Source organism: Delphinapterus leucas, chromosome 15 (genome assembly GCF_059928025.1).
Source record: "Delphinapterus leucas isolate spDelLeu-1000000601 "Yukka" chromosome 15, BTC_Dleu_Yukka2, whole genome shotgun sequence".
In the NCBI taxonomy this organism is placed as follows: domain Eukaryota; kingdom Metazoa; phylum Chordata; class Mammalia; order Artiodactyla; family Monodontidae; genus Delphinapterus; species Delphinapterus leucas.
The window spans coordinates 65720664-65741801 of record NC_143143.1 but is presented as its reverse complement, the minus strand read 5'-3'; positions in this window follow the sequence as shown (position 1 = coordinate 65741801).

The following is a 21138-nucleotide window of genomic DNA, read 5'->3' as shown; positions in this document are numbered from 1 at the left end:
ATAGTTTGCCTAACTTGTCGGTTATTTCCATAGATCAAAGAAGTAGAAATGAAGAATAAGAATGACAGATGACAGATGACGGAAGAATGACATTAACAGATGACCAGATCTCTTCCCTAGATTCCCCTTCAGTAATCTCGCAAACAAACTGTGTGACCAAACTGTGTGAACAAGATAACATCTAGAGGAAGATCACAAGTAGTCCACGAGCCTGCACGCAGGGGGATGGCGATGACTCTGACCTCCCAGCTCAGTGATTAACTGAGATTACTTCCCTTCTTCCCTTTAAAACTTTCATGGCCGAGCAGAATCTTCTGAGATGGTTTTTGAGGGACATTGAATCCATCATCTCCCCAGATTGCCGGCATTCTGAGTAAGGGCATCTTTCCTTTCTATCAGCACCTGTGAGTATTGATTTGGTAAGTGGTGAGCAAGGGGACCCCCGATTCGATAAGATTCTGTAGTTGTGCCCAGATGACTCCTCCAGAAGCCAGGTCTCCTCCAACCCGCTCCCTTACTTCTTAGCAGCCACCTGTGGATTGAGGCTTCTTGCATTTTCTAGACTTTTCCTGAACCCGTTTCAGGAAGGACCAGCTCTAAATAACAGACTTGCGACATGACAGTGATAATAACAAAGATAACAACAATAATAACAATACTTGTCTCCTTGAATCCTTTTTACAGCAAGGCAGAACACAGAGAAAATAGTATCTAACGTTTATTTGGCATTTTGCAGCCTACCAACTGCGGGCTCAGATACGAATAATTTACCAAGTGACCGTTGCTGGGGTCACAGAGGTAAACAAGGTGGACGTAGTCCCTGTCCTCATGGAGCCCACATTCTAGCGAGAAAGACGGACAAGAAGCAAGCAGTTAGACAAATCGTGATGATAAGTAGTAGCATTTGATGAGAACTTGCTGAGTGCCAACCACTGTGTTAAATTCTTTGCATGGATTGCTTCGTTCAGTCCTTACAACAAGACTATTTTGAAGTCATAGTATTTTGTCCTCAATATACAAATGAAGAAATTGAGGAACAGAGAGGGTAAGCAATCTGCCTGGGGCCACACAGCCAGCAAGAGGCAAATCTGGGAATTCTGAACCCAAGATTTTCTGATTCCAAAACCCACGTCCTCAACCAGGCTATCTCACCCCTTTGCTCTCTGCCCCTCAGTTTCTCTATCTGTAAAATGGAAGCAAATAATGGTAATCCCCTCGTAGCACTGTGGTGATTAACCAAGATAGTGATGGGAAGACTATGTAAATGGCCAACTGTGATCTGCTGGTTTTCTTATTTCTGGCTGAAGCTCTGGCCTCCCTTGCCTGCTCCTCACCCCTGATGGCTGCCTGTGAGTGGCCTAATACACCGCCACCTGGCAGGGCTCTTGGTTCACAGAGAAATCACTGCTTCCCTCACCAGCCCCCTAATGACAACATGGTTCTGTGGCATCTGTGCTGATTTAATTATAGATTAATCAGGAGAGCCAGGGCGGGAGCTCTCCTCTTTTCTCCAGCAAGCTGGAACGTGACCTCTGAGTGCACACACACGTGAAGGACAGAGGAGATCCCCCTCTGGCTCCCTGCCTAAGGGACGAACTGAAATCAGTCCTGATCCCTCCGCCTGGGGCTCGTGGTTCTCCCAGCGCCACCTGAACCACACCTCCCAAGCCGAGTTCCCATCTCCAGGCCTTTGCTGTCCCTTAGACACCAAGACACCTTCTTATTCCATCCTGTCTCTTTACAGCCACATTTTCAAGGCTCAGCCTAAATGCCACCTCCTGCAGGAAGCCTTCCCTGACGCCCCAGCTGGGGTGGCTTCTTCCACTTCGCTTCTGAATTTCCACAGAAGTTGATCTGGCTTCATATGAAAGTCCTGACTATTCCCTACCCTGAGCTCACCTCCCTCACAGGATGAGATCTCTTTGAGGACGCATGTCCCCAGAGCCCAGCAGGGGTTGGCATCAGTAAACTGACAGAATGAATAGTAAACAGAGTAAATCTACAGAAAAATTCCCACGGGTAACAAGAACCTGGAGCCAAGAGCCTGGCCTCCTTCCAGAGCTGCAGCCTCCTGAGGACCTGCTGGCCCAGGGAAGGGCTCACACATCCACATCTGTGGCCTTTCCTCAGAGGCTGGATGGCTTCTTTGGGCTTCTCCTGCCTTCTTGGGGACTGGCCTCCCAATGCTGTTATCAAGGGTATCAGCAGGCAGGCACAGGCTGGGGAGAAATACAAACCCCCCCCTCCTTCCCCCACCAGAACAGACCTCGGCACCACCCTGCTGCTGCCCTATTTCTCCCTGGGGAAGCAGACCAGATGAGCGACTGCTCAGCCGTGACCATACCGATGATGGTAGAATGTGTTGATTGCTTACGCCGCTCCTACCCCAGCCCAGCCCACCGCCGTGATCACTGGCGTGTACTCTCTCTCTCAAGCCTCCCGGCGACCCAGGGCAGGGCCGTCATCAGCCCCCTTCGTAGATGAGTAAACTGAGAGGGGAAGCGACTTCATTAGCGACAGCAGAGAAGGACTTAAAGCCGGTTCGACTCCACAGCCTGCGCCCGGTGACTCCCCACACAGGCTGTACCCTAGGCCACCTGCCTCGCTCCAGTCCGGGCCCTTGACCGCTGACCCTGGGGCGCCCTTGCCGCGGGTGGGATCCGTGGGCCCAGGCCGCTGCCCACGGCGCCCGGCACCTGGCATCCTCTCAGGTGGCATGAATGAACCGGCTCATGAATATGCAGGCAGGCCCGCGCGCACAGAGCGCTCTCGGCTAAATCTGATCACAACGCGGGATAAATTAAGCGCCAGGATATATGCATTAAAAATCACGGTCGGAGGAACACGCCGTTCAGGGAGGGGTCTGTAAAGTGGGGTGAGGAGCAGTGGGAAAAGCTCCGCCAGGCGCTGCCAGCTGCTCCCGAAAGGCCTCAAATGAAGTTCCCTTCCGTGGGAGAGGCCCCTCCCCCCCGCCCCCCCCCGGTTCCTATGGAAACGCAGAACGAGTTTAGGAGGGAAAATGCCTGGCGATGAGTGATATGGGGAGGGACCAAGAATAGCTGCTGGGGCTGGGATCGGGTGTCAACAGGGCCTCTTTCCTGACAAGGGATGAAGGGGAGGGCATGGTCCAGCCCAGCAGCAGCCCCCACCACCTACCCCAAGCCCCGGGCAGCATCCAGAGACAGGGGTGTGGGGAGAGAACCACGTTGGTCCAGACCCAAGTTCCAATATGGGTGGTAGGTGTCCTTGGGTAATAACATAGTAATAATAGCAGCTAGATATCCCCAGAGCATTTGTGCAGTGGCCCCACAAATGGGAGGAAGGCATTATGACATCTCTCTTTTACAGGTGGGGAGAGTGAAGCTCAGAGATGTGGAGTGACTTGTCCAGTGTCACACAGGGAGGACTGGACCAGGCAGCCTGGCTCCAGGCCCCTCTCTTAACTGCACTGCATGCCTGCGATGGCACCGCTTCATCAAAACAGCGCCTCTTCTCAGGGCAAATCTTGTTCTTTCATTCAGCAAAGATTTATTGAGCAATTACTACGTTGCAAGCACTTATTCTAGGCACTGGAAATGCCAGGGAGTGAGACAGACAAAGCTGCCTTCAGGGAGCATACTGCATTGGATGGAAATGGGTGACTTACAGATTTCCTCTCTCTGGCCCAGACAAGGGGTGGGTTCCAAGGTCTAGGCCAGAGAAATAAAGGTTTTGGGGAGCCCAGGACAGACTTGAGGGTTTCACAGAGCTCAGATGATATAAAGCCTGATTAATGTTTGGTTGGCTCTGGGTGACAAGCGTGGGCTCTAAATCCAGCTCTGCTACCTGCTGGCTATGAGATCTTGGGCCAGTTCCTTAACCTCTCTGTACCTCACTTTCTCCATCTATAAAATGGGCATAATAACAGGAGGCAGGGTCAATGTTCCCCTCTCTGTGCCTCCAGCTCCCCACTCACCTGAGACTGTGGACAGCTGGAGAGCAAGTGTGACATGTCTCCATTGCTCTGAGGAGAGGAAAGATGCAGCCAGGATACTGCCAGTTGGCAGCTGGTGCTTAGAGACGGTAGGGCAGATGGGAGCCGCTGGCCTTGCAGGGCATGGGGGGCCCCAGGGGGCAGGCCTGAGGGGTGTATGAAGGGGGCTGAGCTCCACCAGAGGCTGAAGGTCACCCTGGGCAGAGGAGAGAATGGGGGTGGCCAACACAGAAGGGAGGGGACACTGCCTAGCTGAGGTGCTCAGAGCAGGAAGGGCCAGGAGCTGCCCTGGACAATGGGGCAGAACAAGGCGAGAGAGCGTGGAGGGGGCTCTGCCTAGAGCTTCCTGGCTGCTGGGGACCAGGCCAGCCCAGGACTTCCTCTCCTCGTTTGGTGCCCCTCCATCCCTCATGGCACTGCTCTGTTCTCTGGGGTCTCGCTCTGTTCAGACTTGGGAGAGGAAAGATCCATCTGAGAAAAAGACAAGCTTAGAGCCAACAGGAAAGAGAGGGAGAAAGAGAGGTGGGGGAGGAAGAAGGAGGGGGAGGAGGAGAGGAGAGGCAGCCACCCAAGAGAGGAGGCCTGCCTGTTCTACAGATCGCGGGGCCTTCCCTGTAGCCCCCAGCAGAGCCTGGTCAAGCCTCTGTGCCAGCTTGGTGTTTGGAGTTACGGTCAGAAATGATGAAATATCAAGGACACAAAGCCCTTGACCCAGCAAGTTCACTACTATCGAGCCTAAGAATGCATGTGGACAAGAAGCAAAGCTGCTTCTCCAAGCATGTTCATTACAGAACTGTTCATACTGGAGCAAAATCAGAAATCTGTTTCCTAGCAGTAGGAAAGCGGTTATGCCGGGGTACATACCTACAACGAAATACTATGTGGCTGATACAAGTGACGCTGTGAATGTAACTTTACTGACATGAACAAATAGTCAGAATTTTACAAAACAGCATGTTCAGTGGAATCACATTATTTATATGTGTGTATACACACACACACACACACACACGTGTGTGCACGCATATGAAAAAGCCTAGTGTTTTACAGCAAAATTCTTAACCGCAGCTTGGTGGTAAGAATCAGGGGAACTTGGGCTTCCCTGGTGGCGCAGTGGTTGAGAACCTGCCTGCTAATGCAGGGGACACGGGTTCAAGCTCTGGTCTGGGAGGATCCCACGTGCCGCGGAGCAACTAGGCCCGTGAGCCACAACTACTGAGCCTGCGTGTCTGGAGCCTGTGCTCTGCAACAAGAGAGGCCAGCAATAGTGAGAGGCCCACACACCGCGATGAAGAGTGGCCCCCGCTCGCCGCAACTAGAGAAAGCCCTCGCACACAAACGAAGATCCAACACAGCAAAAATAAATAAATTAATTAATTAACTCCTTCCCCCATCATCTTAAAAAAAAAAATCAGGGGAACTTAAGGAGTTTTTTCATCATTTGTATTTTCTAATCTTTCTTTATCACACGTTCATTGTAGGAGGAGAGAATAGAGTTATAATTTTGCGTTTATCGTTTTTTAAAAAGTGTAAGTCGGGCTTCCCTGGTGGCGCAGTGGTTGAGAGTCCCCCTGCCGATGCAGGGGACACAGGTTCGTGCCCTGGTCCGGGAAGATCCCACATGCCGCGGAGCTGCTGGGCCCGTGAGCCATGGCCGCTGAGCCTGCGCGTCCGGAGCCTGTGCTCCGCAACGGGAGAGGCCACAACAGTGACAGGCCCGCGTACCGCCAAAAAAAAAAAAAGTGTAAGTCCTTTGACCAGTCGTACCAATTCCAGAACACTGTCCTAAGGAAATAATTAGGATAAACACAAAGATTTAACTACAAGAATCAATGATTCGTTGCTTCTCATGGGGAAAAAAAAGGGACATAAGCTAAAATTTTCAGCACTGGGGATTGGTTGAGTAAAGTGTGGTATAGTCATATGCAGCATGAAGCCACTAAAAGTCACGCTGTAGAAGTTCAACTGCTGACTAGGACAGATGTTTGTGAATATATGATTGGAAGGAAAACAGGTTTTAGAACATTATGTACTGAAATCAGCCCTTCTTTCTATAATATGTGTTTGATCCAAAATCTGGAAGGATATATGTTTAGATGTTAATGGTTGTTTCACTGACAGAAGTTGATTACAGGTGATCTTAATTTTCTTCTTTACACTTTCCCAATTATTATACGATAAATATATATTACTGCATATTTATTATTACATATATATTATTACATACAGAGTTTTAAAAATTAATTTTTGAAGAAGCAAAAATAAATAGCCTATTCTGAGAGCTCAGACAGTGAGTGGTGGGCGCTGGACCCCATCCCTACTCCCCTGCAGGGCGGGCAGGGGCTGAAGCACCTGGGGAGAGGGCTGGGAGTGGGGGCAACCAGCTCTGCGCCTGCCCAAGGAGACTCCCTGCGCCTGCGCTAGCTAAGGAAGCGCCCCCCCGCCCCCCCCCAGGCCTGCTCTCTGCCATTCACCCTCTGGAATTAGCTTGCAGAGACCGTTTTAGGAAGCCTGTGGGCGGTTGGAAGCAGCTTGTGAGCAGAGCTGGGGGCCGGCTGAGAGCTGCAGAGAATGAGTGCCCAGAGGAAGACAAGGCAGAAAATAAAGGGAAGCCAGCACCCTTTCCCATTTTTCTTTTTGGTTTGATTTTTCAAAAACAATCTCTGGAAAATCCTTGCTTTGGTCCAAATGTTTCCTCCTCCATCTTCCCCCACCTCCTCCAGGCCTCCATAGATGGGCCAAGTCTAAGCCTGTGAGGCCAGGAGCAGGGTTCTGGTCTCAACACTTCCACTATCTTGCTGTGCAACCTCGCACCAGTGGCTCACCCTCTCTGAGCCTCAGTTGCCACTTCCGTCAAATTGGACTAGGATGGACTCAACTTTCTCTTCCCACTCAGAGGCTCCGTGTTTGAGATCCCATCCCAGGAGTGAGGCAGCTGGACCAGATATCTACTAGGCCTCCTTACAGCTCTAAGATTCTGAGATTTGTGCTTTGAGATCCTTGAGAGTCTAACATACACTTGCAAAGACTCTGGATTTTGCAGTCCATGGGTCTAGAATGCAATGGTGTGAAATTGCTAGGAGTCTAGTTCAGGTTCTAACGGAGGGGCTGCTCACTGTTCAATATCAAAGAGTGTTTCTGGGGACATCCCTCTCCTAGCCCCCCAGGCTGAGCCCCACATTTGCCAGGGGCTTGGGAGCTGTCTTCACCGGGTGGGGAACACACATTCGCAGTCCTGGGCCCCTGCAAGGGAGACACATGGGTTCAGACCTCAGGTAACCTCCTGAAGGAGACGTGGAAATGACAGCTCGTGAATAAGGGCCCTCACCATATGTGGGGCTGCAAGGAGTGAGTGGCCGTTTGGTAGCTGAGCCTCTGCCCTGAACCAACAGCAATATCTCCATTTACTCCACACCACTACGTGCCAGGCCTGCAGGCTACAGAGATTACTGGATCTAAGCGGTACTATGCTTATGCCCATTCTCCAGATGAGGAAGCTGAGGCTCAGAGAGGTCCAATGACTTGCCAAGGTCACAGAGCTAGAAGGAGGTAGAGCTAAAGCTTGAACGCAGATTAGCTGACTTGAGAGCCTGCTGAATTGCTCTGCTGCCTCCCTGCAGACACCAGCCCTGCTGGCCCCGGATGGGGAGTCAGTCATGGGGAGAGGCAGGAAATGGCTTCCACACAATCAGGACTTCCAGAACTAGGACCCAGCGCACAACCCCCGGCCTGCCCACCTTCCCCAGCCAGGGGGTCCACGTTTGTGCCTGTACGTGGTGTCTGCGTGGCTCCGGGAGGGTGTGTCTCTGTCTCCGTGTGGGTGTCCCTGTGCCCAACGTGTGTGTGCGTCTGGTGTGTGAGTGGTTTGGATGTGGGTGCTGCTGCATCTGTCCCGGCACGGAGCGTGTGAGAGAGAGAGATGAGTGTGAGCTCTGTGGAGCCCGCGAGAGGAAGCCAGTGCCAGAGAGTTCCGGGCTATGCTCCCTCCCGTCCTGCTCGTAGGGGTGGAAGTAGAGGCCTTCAGAGGTCCATGGCATTGGGCCCCTGAAAAGCTGCCTGTCCCCCAGGTATCCCCACATATTGCCAATTTGAACCCAGAGTCCATAGTCCCCACGCCCATTGCTTTCCCTGGCCCTCACACCCAGCACCAGCGGGGGAGTCTCTTGGAGATTAGGATCCTGCATCAGCCTTGGACTTGATCCAGGAAGGACCAGTTAAGCACCTGCAAAAAGGCAGCTGGGTTCCAGAATCCCTGGTTCTGAGCCCAGCTGTGTGTTCACAGACAACTTTCCTTTAGCCTCTGGACTCCCCTTTCCTCTGCCCTGAATTGGGTCTGCTATTGCTTGTGTCTGTCTTGCGGGGGAGGGGAGGGGTTTGAGGAGAAAGTCCTAGAAAAAAGGAGATTTGTGGTCAAAGAACTGGAAGAGAACTTCATAACCACCTAGTGAAGGTGCTCTCCTGGTGGATATCTCTGTTAGCCCCATTAAGCTGCCTAGGTTTTACTTGCATACCTCTAAGAACGGAGAACTCGCTACTTCCAAAGAGCCCATTCCATTCCGGGCAGCTTTAACTGTAAGTTCTACCTCATACTGAGATTTTAGATCTGCCTCCCATAGCTTCACCCCACGGGTCTCAGCCCTGCCCGCTGAGGCCCATGAGGCTCAACATTGATCATTCCTGCTGAGGTCGGGGTAAGTCAGTACAAAGCCTTGTGGAGACCCTCAGGTCCAGAGGCTGTTTCTGAGGCCAGGTGATAGGTTGAGAACCTCAAAGACACGCCAAGCTGAGCAGACACGGGGAGGCCAAGGGCTGATGATTCTGTTAGGGGCTGATCTCATGGCTGAGGAGATGAGACTCCCCGGTCCTGCCAGGCCAAGGATGCAGGATGAGGCCGCTAATGCCTGAGGGGAGCTTGGGGGTGGCTGCCTTGGCCGGGCCTGGGTCAGGGTCTCAGGGACAGCTCTGAGCTCCGGGGGTCTCTGGGAACCACGGCTTGGAGAGAAGGGCGTGTGTGCATAGTGAACAGATGATGGGGAGGGGTGTGGTTCCCTCCACAGCACAAGGAGGCCGCCAGGATGAGCCGTGATGTGTGCAGGGGGCTTGGCCCACGGAGGGCGCTGGATGAGCACAGCTGTTAGGCTATTATTCATCCATCCACCCATTCATTCGCTCTCTCCTCCTCTGCGCCAGGCCCGGGGCTGAGGGCTGGTGACCTGGAGATGAAGCAGGTGCGGCCCCACCCCTGTCCCCGAGGACTAGGCGGGAGGGGACAGACTCCGCGCTGGCGAGTCATCGTGCGTCAGTGCATGCCCGGCACACAGACCCCGGCTCCAGATGCAGTGCGCAGAAGGGGTTGTGAGCATCTTCAGCTCAGTGCCCTGCTTGGGGAGGTGGGGAGCACGCAACCCCTTATCCTTCAGGGACTGGGCACTGGGGTTTCACAGGAGCCTGGGGCACAGCCAATACCCTATGTGACAGAGGAGCAAACTGAGCCCCAGAGAAGCGGAAGGACTGGTCCAAGGATTACAGCAGGGTTAAGACTCCCGACATGCTTGCAGAGCTGCGGCTTCCTGGTGGGGAACGCAGGTGAGAATGCAGATCTTGAGCTTGGGGCAGGTAGATGAGGCCGCAGGACACTTGCCCTACTGAGCAGCCTCAGGCCCACGCTCTGGGCTGCACAGGGCAGCTGGGATGCCCACCCTGACATGAACATGCTAGGTGACCTTGGACGAAGCCTCTGCTCTCTCTGGGCCTGTCTCCCCTTTGCCCTAAGACAAGGGCACTTCAACTGGATCGGGAAAAACAAGCAGATTTCCCCTCACATGTCAGCTTCCCGCATTGGCTGAGGCTGCTTGGGGCATCACATTGAGAAAGAAAGGGTGTCATAATCAATTCGTCACATCTCCGGTGAGGGACCGGAGCGGCAGCGTGTGTCGGGGCACAACCTGTCTGGATCAGAGAATCACCAGGAGTCCCCACCTCTGGGCAGCGTCGGCGTCGAGTCCACAAGCCTGAAGCCTCCACGAATGCCGGCCAGGGACCCTCCTTACTCCATGGGAGGCAGGAAACGCGTTGAACCTCTTTCTGAGGAGCACCCAGGGCATCCTGTGCTATGGCCCAGCCCTGCCCCCAGAGGCCACTGAGCCCAGTTGGCTTGTGATCTTGGGCCCATCTTCACAGTGACACAGCCCAGATGCACGGCCAGTTCCCCATCGCCTTCCCCTCTAATCGATTCTGACAGAATCGATTAGAGGGGACACTTCCTGCCTTCAGTGTGGACTGAATACAAGTAAGGAGTCTGCGTGGAGGCAGTAAGAACTATACCGAGAATGAAGGGCATGAGCGAGGTCTTCCCCTTGCCTTCCTGGTTCTCAGCACTGTCCTGGACAGATCCGGAAGAAAAAGACTTATTGTGTGCCAGGCACTCCCACTTTCTGTACTTCATTTGCTCTTCACTCTTACCCTGAGAGGTGGTTACTACCCCCATTTTACAGATGAGAAAACTGAGTCCCAGAAAGGTTCAGTAACCTCCCTAGTATTATCATTATGAGCAAGGCTGGAAGTCTGTCATTTCCAGAATCCAGGTGTTTCCTCTTTCTAGCCAAATGGCCATCAGCTGGGTAATACGGTGATAAGAGCACCTCACCTGTGGCTCAGAAGGACCTCAGATCTAGTCCCAGCTGCTCTTTCGCTGAGTTACTGTGGGATGTCGACCATTTACATTGCCTCACTTGGTCTTCCGCCCTCACCTGTAAAATTGAATAGTTAAGTCTCTTCTGCAGTCTCAGCTCCCACCCAGCCCCCACTTCTGGTGCTTCGCCTTTGAGGCATATTCGAGAGCGAATGAGTGTGGGCCCGGGCAGGGTCAGGGTCTAACAATACCAGTTCTCCCACCAGAGGATGGACAGAGACCCCTGTGGGTAAGAATATCGTTCTCCAGCCACAAAGAGTAGAGTAAAGCAGAAAAGTTGCAATCCACAGGCTTGCAAATGTGCTTTTGGTTGGCTTGCACAGTGTTGTTTTTTTTAATCTGAATTTGTTGCCAACACTTAAAAATAGAGAAGTTTCATATAAAAATCCAGGTTGCTGGCTTCTCTTGAAAAACTGGAAGCTTTGACAAGTCTGCCTTGAATTGGCCGCCCCAGGCCAGAGCTGGGGAGCAGAGGTGTACTCCCGTCTACTCAGCCACAGGCCTGCCTGACCCCTTGTCAGTATCCGAGTTCGTCTCCCCGGATGCAAAGGGTGAGACCATGGGCTCTGGAGTCAGGCCGGCCTGGGTTAATCCAAGCGGGTGGCTCAATTACAGTGTGACTATCAGAAGGTTCCTTAACTTCTCTGGACCTGTTTCCTCGCTGGTGAAATGGGGATTCCCATAGTATTTCCTTCGTATGGACGCGGCAAGTCTTCCATATGAAGGCAGATGTACGTAAAGCTGCTACTACGGTTAAAGATGCTGCCTGGCACACAGTGAGCGCTCAGTAAATGGCAACCCTGGTCTCGATCATGGCCACCCTTTCCCGACAGGGGCCGCAGGGTCTGGAACAGCAGAAATAGCAGCACTTGACGCCCTCCCCAGCCTGGCCTGGGCCCATCCTGGAGCTCTCCCTTGGCTGCACAAATGCTTGTGGGGTGGCGGCAATCTCGTCTGGGTGATGCATCCGAAAACAACAGATCGATAGCCACTCAGCACTCCAATGCCATGGCTGAGGCCCGCGCCACGGTCCAGGCTGCTGGCCAGTGAGTTCAAGCGCTTTTTCTGTTTGGGCAGAAGACAACTTACCATGTAACCTTGAATGAGTTCTTTTTTCCTCCTGGGATCTTGGTTTCACTAACAGCAGGGTCAGCCTGTGGTCTCTAGTGCTCCTTTGAGCTCTGACATCTTGGGAGTTTTGCAGATGGGAAGGCAATGAAGGTCAAAGCCTCACAAATGCAAGAATGAATTAGTCAGGAAACTTCTGGTTGCAAAGGGCAGGAACCTGTCACAAAGGGGCTTAAAGAAAAGAGGTATTTGTCTTTCTGCGACTGGCTTATTTCACTCAGTATAATGTCCTCAAGGTTCATCCAGCTTGTCACATATTGTAGAATTTCCTTCTTTTTTAAGGCTGAATAATATTCCATTGTATGCATATACCACCTTTGCATTATCCATTCATCTGTCGATGGACATTTAGGTTGTTTCCACATACTATTGTGAATAGTATGAAGTATCAAAAACAGTCAAATTCATAGAATCAAAGAATGGAATAGTGGTTGCCAGAGGGTGGAGGGAGGGAGAAATGAGAAGTTACAAGTCAACGGACATAAAGTTCCAGTTAAGAAAGATGATTAAGTTCCAGAGATCTGCTGTACAACATTGTACCTATAATCAACAATACTGTATTTTACACCTAAAAAAATTCTTAAGAAGGTAGATCTCATGTTAAATGTTCTTACCACAGTAAAATAAAATTTAGGGAAGAAAAAAAAGGCGTTATATTGGCTCATTTGAAGGAATCCTGGGGACTGTGGGCTGCAGGTGGTGCTGGATCCAGGTGTTCCAGTGATGTTGTTGGCTCTCTCTCTCTCTCATCTCAGCTTCCTTCTGTGCTGTCCTCATCCTCATTTCTGGTGCAAGGGCTCTTTTTTTTTTTTTTTTATGGGTATGACGAGCCCTATTAGGTCCAGGTGAGAGTCCTCTACCACCATAACTCCAAAAGCATGCAGTATCTTTCTGCACCTTCCAGAAGAAGCATCCCAGGGAAGGTGACAAGTGGCTTAGCTGAAGTTATGTGACTATCTCTGCAGGTAGAAGGATGGAATGAGGTCCCATGATTGGCACTCCTACCAAAGATGACATGGAGTAGAAAAGGTCTTCCTCAAAGCAAAGAAGGCTTGACATCAGAAGGGCGGTGAAGAGAAATGGGTTGTACAGTCTACAAAACAGCAACTACTGGCCATTCCAGGGCCTTTAGTGCAGGGACGGGGCCTTCTCAAAGAGGGAGAGGTAATCTTCCCATCAACAAAGCATTGAGGATAGACTCTCCCAGACTACTAGGAAGTCGGCCCACTGTTCTGGCAGCGACACTTCCCTCTAATAAATTCTATCTTCTTTACATCTGCCTTGTGTCTGGAGATTCTTTTCCAACCCACGTTCAGACCACGAAATTTGGTGGCCTGTACGGGTATCTCCAGGGGGGATCTCTTTCCTCACCTCCTCTCCTCATTCCTTGGGACCCTTTGTGAACAGGCAAGTTGCTGTGGAAGCAATGGAGGAACTCTGGCCTGGGCCACACCCTGGTGTTCTGAAGGCTCCACGGTTCACTTCGCCCCAGTAGCTGCTGCCCAGAATGGGTGAGGACCCCTCTGTCTTCCTTCTGACTGAGGACTAGGCCAAAGGGTATCGTGAGGGCATGGGTCAGGCATTTAAAAGCCATTAGGGTGCCTGCCGCTTGAAGACTCCCGTGAAAGGATAAGGGGGTCACGGAACGGACCAGGCTATTAGAGAGTCTGCCCCCGTCAAGACAACTTCTGTGCAACATGAGGCACATTATGGGCAAAACATAAAGCCCCCAGTCCCTTGGCCACCGCCTCCTCGGTAGGGTTAGAAGAGGAATCCTCAGTCCTCTTTTCTGTTGCTTCTGCTTCTTTCTCCTCGGCTTGGACTGACTCCAAAAGACCCCACCACCTCTAGATCGTCCCAAGAGCTCCTTCCCGTCTTCTAACGGTGAGTCAATTTCCCGCTGGCTTCCGGGAATTCCCTTTTCTGGTCACTGGTGCCTTAGTCACACGGAAATGTCACTGAGACAAAGAGGGATGCCTTTTTGCCCATCAGTGATTCTCAGTACCCCCATTCTACGGCACTGAGGCTAAGAATGTGTTCAGGTATGTCTATCCCCTTAGACTCACAAATTGGAAGGAATTTGACCCAGACAATCTTAAAAAGAAGAGGCTTGGGCTTCCCTGGTGGCGCAGTGGTTGAGAGTCTGCCTGCCGATGCAGGGGACACGCGTTCGTGCCCCAGTCCGGGAAGATCCCACATGCCGTGGAGTGGCTAGGCCTGTGAGCCATGGCCGCTGAGCCTGCGCGTCCGGAGCCTGTGCTCTGCAACGGGAGAGGCCACAGCAGTGAGAGAGGCCCTCACAGAGCAGAGCAGAGAGGCCCACGCACCGCAAAAAAAAAAAAAAAAGAGGCTTATTTATTTATTTATGGCTGCATTGGCTCTTCATTGCTGCACACGGGCTTTCTCTAGTTGTGGCGAGTGGAGGCTACTCTTCGTTGTGGTGCGCGGGCTTCTCATTGCGGTGGCTTCTCTTGTTGCGGAGCACAGGCTCTAGGTGCACGGGCTTCAGTAGTTGTGGCTCGTGGGCTCTAGAGCACAGGCTCAGTAGTTGCAGCGCACGGGCTTAGTTGCTCCGCGGCATGTGGGATCTTCCCGGACCAAGGATAAAACCTGTGTCCCTTGCATTGGCAGGTGGATTCTTAACCACTGCACCACCAGGGAAGTTGCCATTTTCTTTTGTAATATGGCTTGGCCCCAATACAAACTGATAGAACAAGAACAATGGCCTCTTAATGGGACGCTAAATTACAACACGATCCTCCAACTTGATCTCTATTGTCGGAAACTAGGAAAGGATTCCGAGGTTCCATATATCCAGGCCATCATGGCCCTCAGTCAGAATCCGAGCCCGAGGGACTCCTGTCGCATGTGTCTCTCCATTACCACTTTAATGCCTCGCCCTCCCCCGCCCCTCCTCCTTCAGCTTCACTACCTCGTCCCTCTGCATCTCCCCCTCCACCAGGTATCTTGGATGAGCCTTCTTGTCCCCAGTCTCCCCAGCCACCTCCTCAACCTTCTGCTCCCAAGCCCCACCTCCATACCTGGAAGCAGACCTTCCCTCCCCTCCCCACACTCGGTCACGAGCAGCCCAATGCTCTGAATCGAGTCCCAGTATGCTTCTCCTATGAGAGGTCGCTACCGGAGACCTAGGTACTATCAGAGTTCAGGTCCCCTTCCCCATGTCTGATCTCTCTCATACTCAAGGGAAACTGGGCTCCTTTAGCCAGGACCCCTCCGTGTTCATCAGGGAATTCCAGGCCCTAACTATAGCCTTTGACTTAACTTGGCAAGATATTCCTGTGGTCCTAACTACCTGCTGCTCTCACGAAGAAAGGGCCAGGATCTGGGCCTTGGCTCAGGCCTGGGCAGATGAGACACATGCCCGAAATCCTAATGAGAACCAAGCGGGGGAGTCCCATGGGCAGACCCAGGATGGAGATACCAGGCAAATGAAAATGGGCCAGCAGGAGGGCTCACTAGGAGAAATTACATGATTAGCTGTCTACTAGAAGGTATGAAAAAGGCAATCATCAAACCTGTCAATTATAATCAACTCAGAGAAGTCACACAGGAACCCTCTGAGAATCCAGCCCTTTTTCAGGCCTGATGAGTAGAGGCTATGAGGAAATACACCAACCTAGACCCTGAGACCCCTGAAGGTCAGGCTATACTTGCAGTTCACTTTATAAGCCAGGCATCCCCAGAGATAAGACAGAAATTACAGAAACTAGAGCAAGGGCCACAGACCCCATTTTCTGTCCTACTTGACACAGCCTTAAGGTCTTCAACAATAGGGAGGAGGCTTCTAGGAACAGACGAGAACTAAGAGAGGAGGAAAAATTAAAACGCCACGCTCAATATATGGCTCTTGCCATTACTCAGTCCCTCCCAATCAGGGACCCATGGGAGCCCCTCTCCCGTCTCAGAAGCCACCGCTGACCTGCTACCAGTGCGGTCACCAGGGGCACACTGTCAGGAACTGCCACACCACCCGTCACGCCGTGCCCTTACCGTCGCCAAAAGGGCCATTGGAAGAGGAGTTGTCCCTCCCACCCTCAAGCGGGTAGGCCAATTCCACAACCACTCAACACCTGGTGTATTTCAGGTCCCAGCCCCCTGGGCCGAGGTCAAGGCCAATTGCCCCTGTGAGTGGTAATTGACTATCAGGATCAAGAACCGGATTGCACTCTAGATCTGGGGCTCCTGGAAGCAGATGACTGAAGGTGCCCAAGGCTCAATCTACAAGCCCCTATGTTCCCCATAAGACCAGAGGAGCCCCGGGTAACCCTGGATGTAGCAGGGGCTACTGTAAACTTTCTAATTGACACTGGGGCTACTTACTCAGCCCTGACCTCCTTCTCTGGTCCCACTCGCCATTCCTCAATCCTCCTAACAGGGATGGGAACAGGCTCAGCTGGACTTTTAAACTCCATTTTCATTACCTGACAGCTCTCTCTTGAACTCACACAAGAGACTGCCAACCTAGCAGCTCAAATTAACATGCTACAAGAGCAAATAAATTCTCTAGCAGGAGTGGTTTTACAAAATAGAAGAGCTCTGGACCTCCTAACAGCTAATCAAGGAGGGACCTGTGCAATGTTAAAGGAGGATTGCTGTTTTCTTGTCAACCAATCAGGCAAGGTCCAGACTCATCTTCGAGCCATTATTGAAAGAGCTAGTGGATTCTACAAGGAAGGAGTCTCAGGGGGATTCGACTGGTGGGACTTCAAGACTAATATCTGGTCCTGGTTCTCTTGGCTAACCCCTTTCCTAGGCCCTATAGTGGCTTTTCTACTTCTACGAATCTTCGGGCCATGTATTTTTAACCTCCTGTTAAGTTTGTCTCTTCCAGAATACAACAAATAAACCTCCAAATGGTGATGCAACAAGAATACCAGCCAGTCAACACTCATACAACGCTTGAACAAGCCGCCATCACTTTCCACGGGGCCCACACTCCTCCCTAGATACACCCTGACAGAGCAGGCAACGGGAACCCAGGGCCCCATGATGCCTCCACTCAGCAGGAAGCAGCCAGAGAGTTCGTTGTCCCTTCTCACAAAAGGGTTCCCCGAATGCTTGAGAGGCAATTAGGCAGTTAGGTAGATATGAGCAGGGTATACAACAGGGCCAAGGAATTTGCCCTATAAATACAGGGGGGAATGTGGTGCTCCAAGGACAATGGTGCTTCAAGGACAAAGAAAACCTGCCTGAAAAAGTTTCAGCATTACACTCCTTACCGGACGCTTAATTGCCCTCCCCATCATGTTGCGATGGTTACGAAATTCCTGAGCCCACCTGGGCGATGCCCACCTGGGAAACGGAGCCTGTCCCAAATAAGGAAAGGCATATGCCCTGTCCCACTCCCACCCTATAGAAGGAAGGTATATGTGCCTCGACCAATCAGTAAACAAAATTTTCACCTCGGACCATTCTTTTGTTTTCTGGCTATAAAAACTGATCTATAGCACATGTTCAGGCTCGACTCTCCCAGACTACTAGGAAGTCAGCCTGCTGTTCTGGAAGCAACCCTTCCCTCTACTAAATTCTATCTTCTTTAAAGAAAAAAGAAAAAAAAAAAACCCAAAGCATTGATGCACTTAGCCCCATGCTTGGAGCAAGGCAGTATAGCATCATGAACAAATGATTCTAGCCTTGGGAAGCAACAAGAAAAGCACTCCACATCACCAGACTGTAATGCCAAGGGCCAGATATGGGCGTGGTTCTGGCTGTAGATGCTGTGAGGGGATCAGGAAGGCTTATGAGAAGCACTTGGTGCCTGAGGAAAGGAAAAGGACAGAGGCATGAGGCGGTAGTTAGGACTTAAAATCTGGAGAGGAAAAATCGAGAACTGATGTGAGGTGTGAAAGGTAGGAGTGGGGATGGATTAAGTGGGGCCGAGGAAACATGGTTTTGACTCTGGCAAAATACAATAAAAAACCGTAACACTGAGAAATACTAGAACAAAATATAGGTTAGTATAAATTTCATCTTGATATGGGAATAGACTTTTAAGCATTAAAGCAGTGGGAAAAAGATCAAATCAAAAAGAAAAAGCTTGGCATATTTCACATAAAAAAGTAAAGTATACATTTCAAAACATCATAAAATTAAAAGGCAAATTGGGGGAAATATTTCTAATATCAAGATATAAGACAAATGTATATTTTTAAAAAAAAGAAGATCCAAAAGAAAAATGGGCAGAGGCCATAAATAGACAATTTCCAAAAGGGAAATGAACAATGGTGTAGCCTTCTTCATTCAAAAATCGAGAAAAAGAGACACCCCCTCCATCCCCTACATCCTGCTCTCTACCTTTGGGCTCCTAGACTCGGAACAAAACAGCTTATTGATCCACGGAGGATGTCTGCGCATTAAACCAGCCCCTCAGAGGCCTCACATCTGGCAGTAAAGTAAAGACCTTTTGCAAATTCAATAGCAACTCTGGCAGGACAGGGTGGGAGAGGCCTCTACTCAGGTGCGCCCCAGACAGAGCAGCCCCTCAGGGTCCCCAGTGGTCCACAAAGTCTAGAAGCAGACTCCTTCTGGACCAGATGCGGCTCCCCCTCCTACCACACCCAGGTGCCACCTCGCCTGAGCCAGTCGGTCCATTGTACCCAAGGCCAGCTCCGGACACTAAGAGTCTGGGTGGAAACATTAGCAAGCTGTCATGAACCAAGAGGCCAATGGGGCCTGCCCACCACCCTTGCAAGTGGCTGACACTGTCAGTTATCAGGCTGGCAGCCTTGGATCCACTGGTAATTATCACAGATTATGTAACCGTTCTTATTAAGGAGAGCTGTGTGGTGGCAGGGCCGTGCCGGACTCAGACAGGCTGGGATTCTGGCTCTGAGACTCGTGAGCCTGTGCCTCACCTCTCTGAGCCTTGTTTCCTTGTCTGTACGATGAGGAATAAGACCTTCCTTGAAGACCTACGGCTCTGCCTGAATAAGGTGAATAAAGGATCCAGCACGTTCCCAGCAGAGAAGAGGGAGCACCTCCCCCCTCCATGCCGGCTCACGTTAGTCACCTCGAAGTCCATGGACATTCCCTGGTGGAAATGGGTGCATGAACGCTTCTTGACCAAGACAAATTAGTACCAACAGCCCTCAACTCTGTGAGTCACGAGAACCCCCGAACAGCAAGTGTGACCCTCCTCAGTACTCGCTGGCAGCAAGAACAGCCGCACAGGTGCCGGCAGTGCGACCAGAGCGTGTCTCGGCCCTGACTCATTTATGGCTTCTCAACAGAGCCGTCGAGTCCCCTGCCTCCACCCCGACAGCCCAGAACTCCTGTGAGTTCCTCCCCAGCCCTTCACCATTGCCTCGCCTGCCCTAAGGTACCATGGACATCTGGGAACAGGCAGGGCTGGCAGATCCCTGATGGCACAGTAGACAGGGGACTTGTAGGGTGGGGGTGGGAGGACCCAACGAGTCAGTATTCTGCCCGGATTCTGAGACTTCAGAGGCGAGGTTACCAGGCTAGAAGGGCCCTTGGAAGACATCCAGTCCATCCCTGATCTGAGTCATGAATAGCCCCAGCGTGCATACCTGATATCACTCTGATTGAGCCAGCGTCGTCCCTCACCTCCACTGCACTAGCCTTCTTACCGGTCTCCCTGCTTCTACCCAGCCCCCTGCAGTCTATGTCCAACAGGACAGCTGGTGACCCTGTTAAAACAAAAGTCAGACCACACCACTCTTCTGCTTAAAACCCTCTAATGGATCCCATTTCACTGACTAAAATGCAACATTCTTACAACAGTCCCTAAGCCCTGGACAATCTGATTGCTCTGTACCCTCCGAGATGTTCTCTCCTTCCGTTCTCTCTTCCATGCTGACCCCCTGGTGCTCCTCCAACACATCAGACATGCTCCTGCCCCAGGGCCTTTGCACTCACTTCATTTTGCCTGGAACACTTCCCTCAGATAACCACATGGCTCCCTTGCTCACCCCCTTCAAATCCTTGCTCAAGCGTCACCCCATTTAAATTGCAACATGTCCCCTTACCCTGCCAGGACTCCCAACTTCCCTTATCCTGCTCTATTTTTTTCCAGAGCATTTCTCACAACTAACATACTCTTCAGTCTATTTATTACACTTATTGCCTGTCCCTCGCCCCACTGGAATGTAAGCTCCCAGGGGCAGGAGCTCAGAAAGTATTAGTTGGGTAGAGAAGGAATGAAGCCAAGCTCTGCCCCCTGCAGTTTCTTCCACGGGTCCCAGCTCTCCCTTCTAAAGGATGCAGAGACCTCCTCCTTCAAGACAGCTCTCCCAGCCTCTCTGCTCTTTGTTGTAGGTCCCACATTTTTCTCTGCTTCTCATGGGATGGCTCCCTCTCCTCAAGATGAAACTCCATCTGTCGGCATACCCTTAGCGGTGTAGAGTCCAGACTTGAGCCAGGTAAGAACGTCTGGAGGCGGACAGAGGGAAAATGGAGAAATTGTGGGGAGGGAAGAAGCAAGACAGAGATCCAAGGAAGAGACCCCTGTGGAGTTCCTTTCGAACAGGCGTCTGACATTGGACTGGGAAGCCACCGACTTCTCCCACCTTCCTCCCACCGAGCATTTTAACTGACAGCCTGAGAACCCTGAGGATCTCTGTTTTCCAGAGAAATCTGTTGAGTCTACACAGGTGAGCACCAGACTGAGGACACAGGACAGAAGGCCTAGCAGGTGGGGGAGGGCTGGACACACTCCTCCCCCACCCCCCAGCAGGGAGGCCAGTCCAGAGCAGGAGCCCAGGGTTTGTAGGGAGAATGAACCACCTCGGAGACAGACGTTGGATGCTGAGGAGAAGGGTCTAGAAGGGCCTACTGACAACAAAGACTGCCTGGGCCAGGTGTGGTGAACTCCAAGGTGAGGCAGTGCCGTGGTCAGCGGGGGTGGTTCTGCAGAATCACAGGACCACGCGGCCCCCAGTATTAGCAGGTGGCTCAGGTGAGCTGCCCAACTCTGTCCTGCTTTAAGTCTGGCGGACATGACTCAGCGATGGCTTTGCCACGGCATCCTCTGCATTGCCAGCCCCCGTTTCAGCAGGGGATGGCATCTTGGTCAAGCCAAAGTCTTATTAGTTGGAGAAACCAACATGTCAGAGCACCCTGAGAATATTAAATAATATTTATAAAGGGACGACGTTGGGAAAATAATTACCGATTGTAAGAGGCAATCAGCGGCGGGAACTCCTCCACTGCTCAAGTGGTAAGAAATTAGACGGACCGGGGCTATGAGCAGCGAGGGTTTGTCACGGGGACAGCAGAAGGGGTTGGAAAGTCGCTACCTCTGCCGATTCTGTTAATAGGATAAAGCAGCCTCGCAAACAAGAGCCAGACCCCAGGAGGCCTGCAT